The sequence below is a fragment of the Neovison vison genome, chromosome 7 (assembly GCF_020171115.1).
Source record: "Neovison vison isolate M4711 chromosome 7, ASM_NN_V1, whole genome shotgun sequence".
NCBI classification, from domain to species: Eukaryota; Metazoa; Chordata; class Mammalia; order Carnivora; family Mustelidae; genus Neogale; species Neogale vison.
The window spans coordinates 158,930,208-158,944,404 of NC_058097.1; positions in this window are offsets into that span (position 1 = coordinate 158,930,208).

The following is a 14,197-nucleotide window of genomic DNA, read 5'->3' on the forward strand; positions in this document are numbered from 1 at the left end:
GAGGTGAGTGGCACCCTCAAGGAGGCTATGGAACAGATACCATGAGTCTGGTCATCAATTGACCTGTGTTAGAACACAAGGTTGTACTTTCTAAATTGGAATTTTCCTTTTCGTAGTTTCTTTGCTGAACTTCCTTTTGGAACCCATTCTGTTTTAATAAAACTCATTTTGGGAAACACAAAACAAAACAAAACACCTCAAAGGCACTAACAAGGAAATTACCTACTATACACCACGCATTGTTCTAAGAGTTCTAGGGATATGATGATGAAGGCAGAAATGGTCTCTGCTTTCATGTAGCTAAAAGTCTTTTGGGGAAGAAAGACGCTGAAAAAGAAATTCAAAATTCAAATGTGATGTGTTATGAAAGAAGAAGGACAAGTTGCTAGGGGCATTTGCGGATAGAGCAATTAGACATAAGCAGAACAGAAACTCTCAGTGGAAAGAAATCAAAAGCCAAAATAAAAACCAAGAACTCTCAAGAATAAGTGGGAATAGATGGAGATCCAAGAAGTTAAGATTTATTCTTTTGACATCAAGTGGGTTAAATATTTCAATAAGGTAAGAACCCTTTTTTGGGGGGGTGGAGTGGGGGGGTCTTTGTCCAGAGACAGTGGGAGCACTCTGAAAGATTTGGTCTGAATCCAGGCTCTTTTATTATTTTTATGGATTAATTAAAACTGTCATACGCAATAGGAGTATAGAATGTGGGAGACAGGGCTATTGTCCAGAAGAGCTCATAGCCTAAAGAGACAATGTATAAAAATGAAAGAAATACAATCAGTTTGTCAGAAGACTACAAATGAATAAAGCCTTACCCAAGGCAGAGGAAGAAATTGCTATGGGCAGTAATGATAAGGGCTAAAGCCATGGTGGAGATGTCCTATTTTAGAACTTATTGGTGAGTTATGACACTTCAAGACATGGCTTAGAGCACAAGCCTGGGGCTTAAAATTAGACCACGATTTATCAACTTTAACACTACTGACATTTTGGGACAGATAATTCTTTGTTATAGGAGGTTGTCCTGTGTACTGTAGGATTTTTAGCAGCAAGCCTGGCCTCTACTTGTCACATCCAGCAGGAACATTCCCCCCAGTTATGACAACCAAAAATGTCTCCCAGCATTATCAAATGTCCCCAGGGGGACAAATCACCCTCCAGTTGAGAACCACTACATTAGACCCTGATACCATGTGGAGCCTTGCTCATGGCATATGCAAGTTCAGCAATACAGGGGAGATTCAGTAGCCAAAGATGGGTTGATCTACCGTCATGAGGAAATAAATAATTGACATCAAGATTACACATTCTAGCATCTAGGAGGAGTGTCTTGGACTCCAGAATGCCAGGCAAAAACTTCCCTTTCAGTGTGAGACATTATGGGTTCAACTGTCCTTGAGACTAAATATCCAATGATCAGGACTGGATGGCTATTTCTGGGCCAACTGAATAGGGAAGATAATTTCATACTAAGTCTCACTCAAAAGGAAGATAAAAATCTACTCAAACAAGTATCTATCAGGGATCTACAGTACACCTATGTCAACATATAGGGGATGAACAGGTCAAGTCATGGAGAGCTGGGGCAGGCAGACACAGATGTGAAACCCCTTCTTTTAGGTTTGGGCTTATTCATGGGTGTTAGGGAGCTGGGCTAGATAACTCTTTCAACTCCAAAGTTACAGATATGAGATAAGGGAAGACATTTATATATATATTTAATATAACATATATTATTAAATATGTATTTCTTAGCATCTACTATGTGCCAAGTCCTTTTTTTTTAAAGATTTTATTTATTTTCTGTGCCAAGTACTTTAAAAACATTACCTCATTTAGTTCTTAGAGCAACTTCAAATTACTATCCTCATAGTATAGCCAAGGTTTAGAGGAGTTAATAACTTGCCCGAGGTTATACAGATAGTATATGGAGCTAAGCCAAATTTAGCTAAGTAGCTAAGCCAAAATTCAAACCCAAATTTGTCTGCCCCCCCCAAAACTCTGATCTTTCCAATCACCACAGTGTCTTCTAAGGTGTGATAAGAAAAGAAGTGATGTGAATAAAATTTCAGTTTCAGTAAGGGGTAAGGATGGGGGAAATGAGTAGGCTCTGGCTGAAAGAAGAATTGTATAAGGATGAGTCTTTACCCATACATACAAAGATTCTTAGCAAATATTTAATGCAAATTTGTAAAATAGTATTGTATTTAATTATGGGATTATGTTTGAGGGAGGTACTGATGAACGCACAACTTCCAATTCTACAGAATAATAATAATACTTGATGTGAACAAAATGCTATGAGAGCTGTGGCTTGATGCTCAACCTCTTTCTAATCTGAAAAAACTGGAAAGCTAGTATTATGTGACATTTCCCAGACTCTTTTTCAGTTAGGATTCCAGATGTGATTCAGTTCAATGGATCTTGTGAGAAATGAATTCAGAACTGAGCCATGTGAGGAAAAAGGAAAGAAACATGGAATCTAATTTGCTTGTGTGGATTTGGCAGAGGGGATGTATGTGATTCTGGAGTTAGCAGTTTCTTGTAATAGCAGCAGCAGCAGCAACAATAGTAATGCGGCTCCATAACAATGGCAGCAGCTTCCCAGAGCCACAGTAGTGGGGAATTTCTTTCTTTTTTTTTTTTTTTTTAAATTTTGTGGCTGTACTTTTATTTTTTTTTATTAACAGATAATGTATTATTTGTTTCAGGGGTACAGGTCTGTGATTCATCAGTCTTACACAATTCACAGCACATATCCTCCCCAATGTCCATCACCAGCCACCCTGTCTCTCCCACCCACTCTCCCCTCTAGCAACTCATTTGTTTCCTAAGATTAAGAGTCTCTTATGGTTTGCCTCCCTCTCTGGTTTCATCCCATTTCATTTTTTCCTCTTTTCCCTCATGATCCTCTGCCTTGTTTCTCAAATTCCACATATCCATAAGATCATATGATAATTGTCTTTCCCTGATTGATTTATTTCGCTTAGCATAATACCCTCTAGTTCCATCCACGTAGTTGCAGATGACAAGATTACTTTTTTGATGGCTGTGTAATAGTCCGCTGTATATATATACTACCTCTTCTTTATCCATTCATCTGTCGATGGACATGTGGGCTCTTTCCATAGTTTGGGTATTGTGGACATTGCTGTTATAAACATTGGTGTCCACGTTCCCCTTTGGATCAATACATTTGTATCCCTAGGGTAAATACTCAGTACTGTGATTGCTGGGTCGTAGGGTAGCTCTATTTTCAACTTTTTGAGGAACTTCCATGCTGTTTTCCAGAGTGGCTACACCAGCTTGCATATCCACCAACAGTGTAGGAGGGTTCCCTTTTCTCCACATCCTTGCCAGCATCTGTCGTTTCCTGACTTGTTAATTTTAGCCATTCTGATTGATGTGAGGTGGTACCTCATTGAGGTTTTGATTTGTATTTCCCTAATGCCAAGAGATTTTGAGCCCTTTTCCATGTGTCTGTTGGTCATTCGGATGCCTTCTTTGCAGAAATGTCAAGAAATGGGGAGAACACATGAGCAATACTTAATTTTTTTTTTAATAATTTTTTATTTTTTATAAACATATATTTTTATCCCCAGGGGTACAGGTCTGTGAATCGCCAGATTTACACACTTCACAGCACTCACCAAAGCACATACCCTCCCCAATGTCCATAACCCCACCACCCTTCTCCCAACCCCCCTCCCCCCAGCAACCCTCAGTTTGTTTTCTGAGACTAAGAGTCACTTATGGTTTGTCTCCCTCCCAATCCCATCTTGTTTCATTTATTCTTCTCCTACCCACTTAAGCCCCCATGTTGCATCACCACTTCCTCATATCAGGGAGATCATATGATAGTTGTCTTTCTCTGCTTGACTTATTTCACTAAGCATGGTACGCTCTAGTTCCATCCATGTTGTCGCAAATGGCAAGATTTCATTTCTTTTGATGGATGCATAGTATTCCATTGTGTATATATACCACATCTTCTTTATCCATTCATCTGTTGATGGACATCTAGGTTCTTTCCATAGTTTGGCTATTGTGGACATTGCTGTTATAAACATTCGGGTGCACGTGCCCCTTTGGATCACTACATTTGTATCTTTAGGGTAAATACCCAGTAGTGCAATTGCTGGGTCATAGGGCAGTTCTATTTTCAACATTTTGAGGAACCTCCATGCTGTTTTCCAGAGTGGTTGCACCAGCTTGCATTCCCACCAACAGTGTAGGAGTGTTCCCCTTTCTCCGCATCTTCGCCAGCATCTGTCATTTCCTGACTTGTTGATTTTAGCCATTCTGACTGGTGTGAGGTGATATCTCATTGTGGTTTTGATTTGTATTTCCCTGATGCCGAGTGATATGGAGCACTTTTTCATGTGTCTGTTGGCCATCTGGATGTCTTCTTTGCAGAAATGTCTGTTCATGTCCTCTACCCATTTCTTGATTGGATTGTTTGTTCTTTGGGTGTTGAGTTTGCTAAGTTCTTTATAGATTTTGGACACTAGTCCTTTATCTGATATGCCGTTTGCAAATATCTTCTCCCATTCTGTCAGTTGTCTTTTGATTTTGTTAACTGTTTCCTTTGCTGTGCAAAAGCTTTCAATCTTGATGAAAGGTGGGGAATTTCTAATCATGGTAGAAACAGAATGGTTGTAAATGCTGAAGGTTATTCCAAGGAGTTGGGCCTAGAAGTTGCTCCTCTACTTTTTTCAATGATTTTGTAAGCACTCAATTCCTCATTTTAAATCTATTTTTGCCAAAACTAGATGATTCTGTGTTATGCAATTGAACACTAATGCAGTAATAAGAAAAGTTGTTAATGAATGATTTTCCAGGAAATAGGAATGTGGGATGCCTTATCTGACTTGGATGTATCTGAAGGCAGCGAGAATCTGGTTACTATTAGCGGAGACTGGTAGTCCAAGATACACAGAAGAGAAACAGTTATTTAAATTATCACCTATGGACTAGTAAACTAGTAAAATATAAGGCAAAGACCACTTCTGCCATCACATGGAAAAAGTATCCCTGAGAATAAAGACAACAGAGGAAGACAGACTCAAGTGAAGGCAAGGGACAGATTCTTACAGATGTTTTGAGTCTGTGGATCTAGGTCTATCTGAAGACTTTTCAGTTACATTAGAAAGTATATTCCATTTTTGCTTTAAAAAATTATCATTTGGGGACCCTGAGTGACTCATCCAGTAAAGCATCCAACTCTTGATTTTAGCTCAGGTCATGATCTCTGGGTCCTGAGATAGAGCCCTGTATCAGGCTTGCACTGCACATGGAGCCTGCTTAAGATTCTCTTTCTCTCTGCCCCTCCCTTGCTCTTTCTTTAAAAAAAAAAGTACCAAAATTATCATCTGGTGTTATCTAGAATGAACTGCCTATCAAAAGAAAAACTTTGGTGGACCAAATGGCTGCTAAGTCAGATTATTATGAAATGCATAAGGAACACAAGGGTAGGGATTATGTCTAATTGTGCTAGAAAAACCTAAAGAAAATTATAGGTTCAACATTTCACATTTTTAGCTCAGGATATGTTTAAAAAACCAGGGGTTTTCTATGACTGCCCTAAAAACATCTTTTATCACTTAAAAAAAAAAGATTTATTTATTTGAGAGAGAGAGAGAGTGCTCACACAAACAGGCAGAACACCAGGCAGAGGGAGAGGGAGAAGCAGGCTCCCAGCTGAGCAGAGAGCCTGTGGTGGGGCTTGATCCTAGGACCTTGGGATCATGACCCAAGCCAAAGGCAGATGTTTAACCCACTGAACCACCCAGGTACCCCATATATCCTTAATCTCTTAGAGCCACAGGCCTAACACACCAAAAATTAGAAACAGAATCTTTAGTAAAATGCTATGTTATGATATAGTAGAATTAAGAGCTTCACTTGATCTCTGATGTGGAGGTTTCAGTACCGACAGAGAGTTGTATTCCAAACAAAAATGGTATCCTGTACTGCCAAACTTCACTGAGTGTCCCTTGCCTGGAGAAGTAGCTCCCTTCTTGCCCTGGTCTATCTTCCTTGGAAACTCTAGAGACCTTATAGTAACCAGTCTCCAAGAAGATCTCAGTGATTTGTACCTGTTAGTATTAAATGCCCCTAGTAGTCCCTTCCAACAATGAATATGGCTGACTTTTATATCCTATAGGAGGATCACAGAAATGATGATGTGTGGCTTCCAACTGCAGGCCATAAAAGACAGAAGTATGAAATCCAGATAAAGGTTTGTGAAGAAAGAAATATTGAAAAGGGTTGTTATTTGTATTGGCTCATCCACCCCTAATTATAACCCCAAAAGGACCTAGAGCACACCCTCTCTTCACTCTACAGCATGAACAAATAGATTGATGAGTCCAGCACAAGCATCCTTGAATGTTACCGTAATAGCTGTCTTCTGGGGATGAAGGTTGCATTGTGTTGCCATTCAAATGGGTTTTCTAATCAAGATCAGGTAGCAGAACTTAACGGCTATAGACACAGTGGGCATAATTACCAATTAAAGAGTATAATACTACTCCAAGAGTAGTAATTGAAAGGTTTTGACCTATAGAGATCTTTGGTGGTGGTTAACTTTATGTATAGAGTTTCCAGTATTAAAATAGAAGAATAGCTGGCTAAGGTCATACATATTTGTGTGACTGAACAATCCCTAGGTTGGGAAAACAGTGGCTAGAGATACCACTAAGAGTAATGCAGTAGCTTTCACCCATTTCCTAGTTCTGGAAAGTTCACAAACCCAGAGGCCCTTGAAGACAGAATATGCTAGGTACCTATGAGAAAGGACCACACATCAAAAGAGTGATGTGTGAATCTCTCAGCCTTTCCCCAAAGGGACATACAGTTATTTCCTAGCATAAAACTGCACTGGTAGGTGGGAAAAGGGAAGACATGGACAATGGTGTTAATCCCTTGTGACCCAGAATACTATGCACACAAGACTCACTGGTCTTATTGTATATCCTCATCATTCAGTAGCGGATTGCATTTAACTCTTGAGTGGTCTTCTGAAGACTCAGTTCCAGTGTCATCAGAGAGGGAAAAATTTGCAAATTATTGGCCTACAGCAGAGATTAGTAAATTAGAGTCTGAGGGCTAAACCTGGCCCACATCCTGTTTTTGTAGTTTTAAGAATGGCTTTTACACTTTTTTACATTTTACATTTTACTTATTTGAGAGAGAGAGACAGAGAGAACATGAGCAGGAGGGAGGGGCAGAGGGAGAAGCAGGCTCCCCACTGAGTAGGAAGCCCAACATGGGGCTTCATCCCAGGACCTTGGGATCATGACCTGAGCCAAAGGCACATGCCTGATTAAACCACCCATGTACCCCGGCTTTTACATTTTTTGTTTTAGACAAAAACAAAGAATATGTGACAGACACCATATGTGATCCTAAAACCCTAGAATATTTACTATCTGGCCCTTTGTAGGAGAAAGTTTGCCAACTCCTGTTCTACAGTATTATTGTAAACTAGCAACTAACATAGTGTTGTTTATCCCTTATCTGCAGCACAGGAGCTGGGGAGCCTTGAGTGGGATAGACACTTCCCGCTCATACCTATTGATCTACCCATAAAATGTTTTGCTTCCAATTGCCATAATTTTGAGGTTTGACCATTTAAAGAGCTCAGTATCCAAGGGAGGAATATGTTTCCCAGAAAACAATGGTTCCACGTAACTGGAAGTTTATACTACAAATTGATTATTTCAGGCTTTTCTTAACAGAACAATAGGGGGAAAAAGAGGTTATATTGTAGGCTGGAACAACTTACCCTTGATACTAAGGGAAAGTATGACTGCTGCTACATTATAGGAGCAAGGATGAGAATATCTTGAAACCCAGGAGATGCTTTGGGTCACCTCCTAGCATTGCTATGTACACTGGAAAACAGGAAACTATAGTAATCAAATTCAAGCAGAAGCACCAAGGACTCATTCCTGAAGAATGAAAATTACCGCATCATGTGACAACCTCAACCAGCTGTACATGCTGGCAAAATGAATATGAAATAATGAGGGATGTTATAAAAAAAAAAGCCTCAAGACCAGTTATAGAAATGAGGATATAGTAGCTACCCATCTCCTTTGTTCTGTTTTTTATATATCTATATACATTAATCATACCCATTGACATGTTTTCATCCTATTTGATATACGGTATATTTACAGTTTAATTAATGGTATTGTATTGATATTAATTTATTAATTTGTGTAATTTTAATACGGTGAATATGTTAACGTTATAAGAAGCTAGGTGAAGGGCATAGGTACTATGTTTGCAGCTTTTCTGTAGGTCTAAATTTATTTCAAAATAAAAAGCTAAAAAGCACAACTGTCATAAAAACATATGTATTACAATTTAGAAATACATATAATAAAGTGATAAAATTTTAGATGCAACCTGGCAATAAAAAATAAGATGCACTTACTCAATGTTTGACCTTTTTTAAAAATATAAATATCATTAAATTTTTTTTCTCAATTACACTAGTTACACCAGGATTTTCTTCTATTATTTCTTCAGTTAATGCTGCCTTAAAATTCTCTCTCATCTCTTCTTAGGAACTGTGAGAGAAATATTGGAATCTCTGGATTTTTCTTTCATCTTAAACGACCTCTCCTTCAGTATCTTTGTTCTTTTGGAATAATTTTTCCACTTATTCTTTCAGTTTTGCTAATTTGCTTTTCATCAAAGTCCACTTGCAGCTTAGATCATGCTTTAATTTTTTAATTTTAACAATCTTTAACTCAACCTTTTTTCAGGAAATTTAGACACAATATTCTCTCATAGGCTCTCATATTTCGCTGGGCATATTCTGCATAAGGATTCAAATTTTAAAGTACCCGTAAGGTGCTTATTAGAACAATGCCTGATACCACACCTATTATGCAGTAAATAATTATTATTTCTAAGATCCTCCTCTGCTTTGTCTAATAACTATTTGCTTGGGTGTTAGTTCTTCTGTTGATTGGTGTCAACCTTTCACAGCATTGGTTTTCCTTGGATATTTGGTGGTTCTTGATTTTGTATTCATCTTCCTTCAGTATTTGGTGGTTCTTTGTTTTGGTATTCCTTGTTCTCTGTGCATGATGCTGTTCCTTTGCCATAGTTTGCTCTGGTGATTGTGAGGGAGGGCACAGTAACTAATATTCTGGATGTGAAATGAGGCGTCTTCTCTTGGTTATAGCCTCCTGGGGTACTGCCTGGTTCATCTGCTACAAGTTTCTAGAGTCACTGAGCTAGTTTAGGGGCAAATACCATTCCAGAGTACCCCTAACTTTGAAGAATGAGTGGAAGGAGAAGCCAACTCGACCGGAGTTTTCAAATTCCATTCCCTTATGGCTGCTCTAGAACACTGTGCCCTTTCCCTACAGCCTAGCTCCCTGTTATCCATGGTCTCTGAAGCCTGACTCTTGCTCTTATTTCATATGCCTTCTGACTTTCAGGGAGTCCTCAAAATTCCAAAGCTGCTGGCAATCCTGAGGTCCAAAAATCTTCAATAATCTTTTTTTTTTTTTTTAAGATTTTTATTTATTTATTTGATAGAGATTACAAGTAGGCAGAGAGGCAGGCAGAGAGAGAGAGAGGAGGAAGCAGGCTCCCCGCTGAGCAGAAAGCCCGATGCGGGACTCGATCCCAGGACCCTGAGATCATGACCTGAGCCGAAAGCAGCGGCTTAACCCACTGAGCCACCCAGGCGCCCCAAAATCTTCAGTAATCTTGATTGGGTTTTTGTTTGTTTGTTTTTACAATTCTGTGCCTTGGTTCACCCGGCAAATTGAGATTCATACGTTAAGACTCAAAGTACATTTTCTTCTTTGACTCATAATTCTTTAACCATATTTCTTCTCTGAACTTACACAGTTTCTTGTATACACCTTTATTGCTATTTACAAGTCTGTGTCCTTTCCTACTGAACTGAATAAATGAATAAAAGATATGCTGTCCAAAGGTCTATCAAAGACACTAGTGTGCCCACTAGATTCTTTTCTTTTCTTTTTTTTTTTTTTAAGATTTTATTTATTTATTTGACAGAGAGAAATAGATGGAGAGGCAGGCAGAGAGAGAGAGAGGGAAGCAGGCTCCCTGCTGAGCAGAGAGCCCGATGCGGGACTCGATCCTAGGACCCTGAGATCATGACCTAAGCCGAAGGCAGTGGCTTAACCCACTGAGCCACCCAGGAGCCCCAGATTCTTTTCTTTATGTAGTCTTGAGAGGTGACTTACACTTCATGTCCTTTTTAGATGATAAACATTCTGATATTACTAAAATTTGAAATTTATGGTACAGTGGACCAAAAATGAAAAAAAGTTTATCTTGTCCTATGTATGAAGAAAATGATAAGGATGAACAATCCTAGGGAAAACCATTAGGATGGAAATGGCTTATTCTTAGAGAATTTTAACACTTGAGAATGATTCATTTCTAGACAAGTTTATGCTAACCCTACATTATTATTATGTATTCAATGGGAAAAGAGTAATAGAATACTGTGGGCTTTGTCTGGTAGATGTGATTTGGACTCATTTGCTACTTACTGGCTTTATCAAACTGGATAAGCAACTCAAACACTCTGAGCCTGTGGGAGGGCAGTCTTCTAAAATGGCTCACCGTGCTCTCTGCCTCCTGATACTCATGCCTCTGTGTAATACTTTTTTGGAGGGTGAGGGTGGGGGATATATTCCCTATGCTTTACTTTTCATCCCTGTGACTTATAATTAGAAGTTTGTATCTCTTAATCTCCTTCACCTATTTTTCCCATTCCCCTAAAACCCCTCTTCTTGGGCAACCACCAGTTGGTTCTCTGTGTTTATGAGTCCGTTTCTGTTCTAATACTCTCTCCTCTTGGATGTGGGCTGGATCTAGTAACTTGTTTTTGGTCATTAAAAATCAATAGAAATTTAGGGGCGCCTGGGTGGCTCAGTGGTTAAAGCCTCTGCCTTTGGCTCAGGTCATGATCCCAGGGTCCTGGGATCGAGCCTTGCATCGGGCTCTCTGCTCAGCGGGGAGCCTGCTTCCTCCTCTCTCTCTGCCTACTTGTGATTTCTGTCTGTCAAATAAATAAATAAAATCTTTAAAAAAAATCAATAGAAATTCATTTCTTAACAGTTCTGGAGGCTGGGAAATCCAAGATCAAGGTGCTAACAGATTCAGTGACTGGTGAGAGCCTGCAACCTGTTTATTTAGTGACTTGCTTTTAATGGAGAGAAGACAAGGAAAGTGATAGGATAATACTTCCAAAATTAGATTGTAAAAGTTTGTGACTTCTGTCTCACTGGCTGGCACTCTCTCACTTGCTCACTTTGATGAAGCCAGCTAGCATGTTGTAAGCAGCCCTATAGAAAGGTCCATGTGTTAAAAAGCTGAGGGCAGCCTCCCACTCAGTCCAACAGCCTGTGAAAAACTGAACCCTGCCAACATGAGTGAGTTTGGAAGGGATGCTTCCCCATCGAACCCCTGACATGACTGTAGCCCTGGCCAGTAACTTCACTGCAGCCTGTGGAAGACTGAAGCAAAGTCTGAAGCTAAGCTATACCTAGATTCCTGACTTAAAGAAATTGTGAGGTAATCATTTATTATATAGCAGATAATGCAAAGCCCTAGCTTCCTCATCTCTAAAAATGGCGTTGATAGCATACCTCACAGAGGTATCATAATTAAATGAAATAATATATGTAAAGCATTTGGCATCTAATATATATTTTGGGGGTGGAGTGGGATGGGGGGATGGGGTAACTGGGTGATGGGTATTAAGAAGGGCACACGTGATGTGCACTGGATGTTACACACAACTAATGAATCACTGATTACTACATCAAAAACTAATGATGTACTATATGTTGGCTAATTGTACATAATTAAAAAAAGAAAAGATTTAAAAAAAGTCCTATAGTTGAAGATCTCTGGAAAATTGACCTATAATACACACCATCCTCTTAAAATTATACAATGCATGTAAGAGCCAAAATCCTGCTATAAAAACAGCAAAATTTTAAATCCTTAAAAATATATATATATATTTACATATATATATATATATATATACACACTTTATTTATTTATTTTACCACCATTAAGTTTTGGGTTATTTATTGTGCAGGAATAGTAACCAGGACATTACTCATACCCTTGTGATAAACATTTCATAAAATATGTGTGAAATACTTAGAAGAGTGTCTAGCGTATGTTAACATTTACTAAGTATTAGGACTTACTCTCCAGGTTAGATACTATTACAGCACTAGAATGCAAACTTTCAACTTATGTTTCCCTTTTAAAAATTTGAAAAACTATTGTCCTAAACTTTTTTCCTCCCATTTCTGCCATATATTCTTTTTTCAAAAAATTAAATTCAATTAATTAACATGTATTCAGAGGTACAGGTCAGTGATTCATCAGTCTTATATAATACCCAATGCTCATTACATCACATGCCCTCCTCAATGTCTATTACCCAGTTACCCCATCCCTCCACCACCTTCCCCTCCAGCAAACCTCAGTTTATTTCCTATGATTAAGAGTCTGATGTGGTTTGTCTCCCTCTCTGGTTTCAATTTGTTTTCTTTTTACCTCTCTTCCCCTATGATCCTGTTTTGTTTCTTAAATTCCACGTATCAGTGAGATCATATGATAATTTTCTTTCTCTGGTTGACTTATTTCGCTTAATATAATACTCTCTAGTTCCATCCACACCATTTGCAAATAGCAAGATTTCACTTTTTTGATGGTTGAGTAATATTCCATTGTGTATATATACACCACATCTTCTTTACCCCTTCATGTCAATAGACATGTGGGCTCTTTCCATAGTTTGGCTATCGTGGACATTGTTGCTATAAACATTGGGGTGCAGGTGTCCCTTCAGATCACTACATTTGTATCTTTGGCGTAAATCCCTAGTAATGCAGTTGCTGGGTTGTAGGGTAGCTCTACTTTCAACTTTTTGAGGAAACTCCATACTGTTTTCCAGAGTGGCTGCACCAGCCTGCATTCCAATCAATAGTAAAAGAGGGTTCCTTTCTCCAGATCCTTGCCAACACGTGACTTTAACTGATTTTAGCCATTTTGACTGGTGTGATAATAGATACATTTAAAAAGGTAACTATTAACTCAAGCCCACTAAATTTTATCTCTACCAGGTAATGTCTTGTTATAACACTACTTACATTAAAATAATGATTTTTTAAAAAATGCTATAGCATTTTATAGTGGTTCTACATACATATCTTATTTCTCAGAGTAGGAACCTGATTAAAACTGTGGCATAAGAAATACATGGTTTCAATCCTGGGTTTCTGCCACAGAGTTCCTAAAACTCAGGAAGTTTTTTGTCCTTCATTAGGAGTCCCTTCTCAGTTTATGTTAAGGAAGTAACTTAGATAGGGCCCCCAGATAGCCTCTGGATGGGGCTGGTCACCAGAAAGACCTAGTAGTCAAAAGATTGGAACTTTCACACCCACCCACTGACCTCTGGGAAGGGAGAAGTAGGGGAAGGCTACAGATTAACTCTCTGTAAAAACTTGTGAACAAACTGAGCTTCTGGGTAAGTAAACACATTAAGGTGTGGGGAGAATGGGCTGTGCAAGAGAGCCTGGAAGCTCCTTGCTCCAACCCTGTGCATCTCTTCCATCTGGCCGTTCCTTACTTATATCCTTCTATAATAAACTGGTAAAGGTAAGTAAATGTTTCTCTGAGCTCTGTGAGCAGCTCTAGCAAAGTAATTTGAACTGGAGGAGAGGGTGGGAATATATGATCTTTAGCCAGCTGCTAGGTTGACAACCTGGACTTGCTATTGGTGTCTGAAGATCCGTCTTGTAGGACTGAGCTCTTAACTGTGGAATCTAACACACTATCTCCATGAGTAGAGCCACGGTTGTTTCAGTGTTTGACTGGCTAAATATTAGATAAATGCTCCATGAATACACCAAACAATTCTTCAGTGGTTTTCATAACAGGGTTTAAGAAAATAAAGTTTGAACTTCAGGCCTTTCTTTCATAAGCTCTATTCATCTCTCATTTTGGCAGAGTTTAGTTGATAAAAGTCTGCTTTTTTAGAGTACAAAATTAAGTGAAACAGGTACGATTTATTGGTGTCGCACTATTTAAGGAGTGCTGGACTTATTAGATGATTTCAGGAACACTGAGAACCTCCTAAGTGGTAATCAATTTACTATAA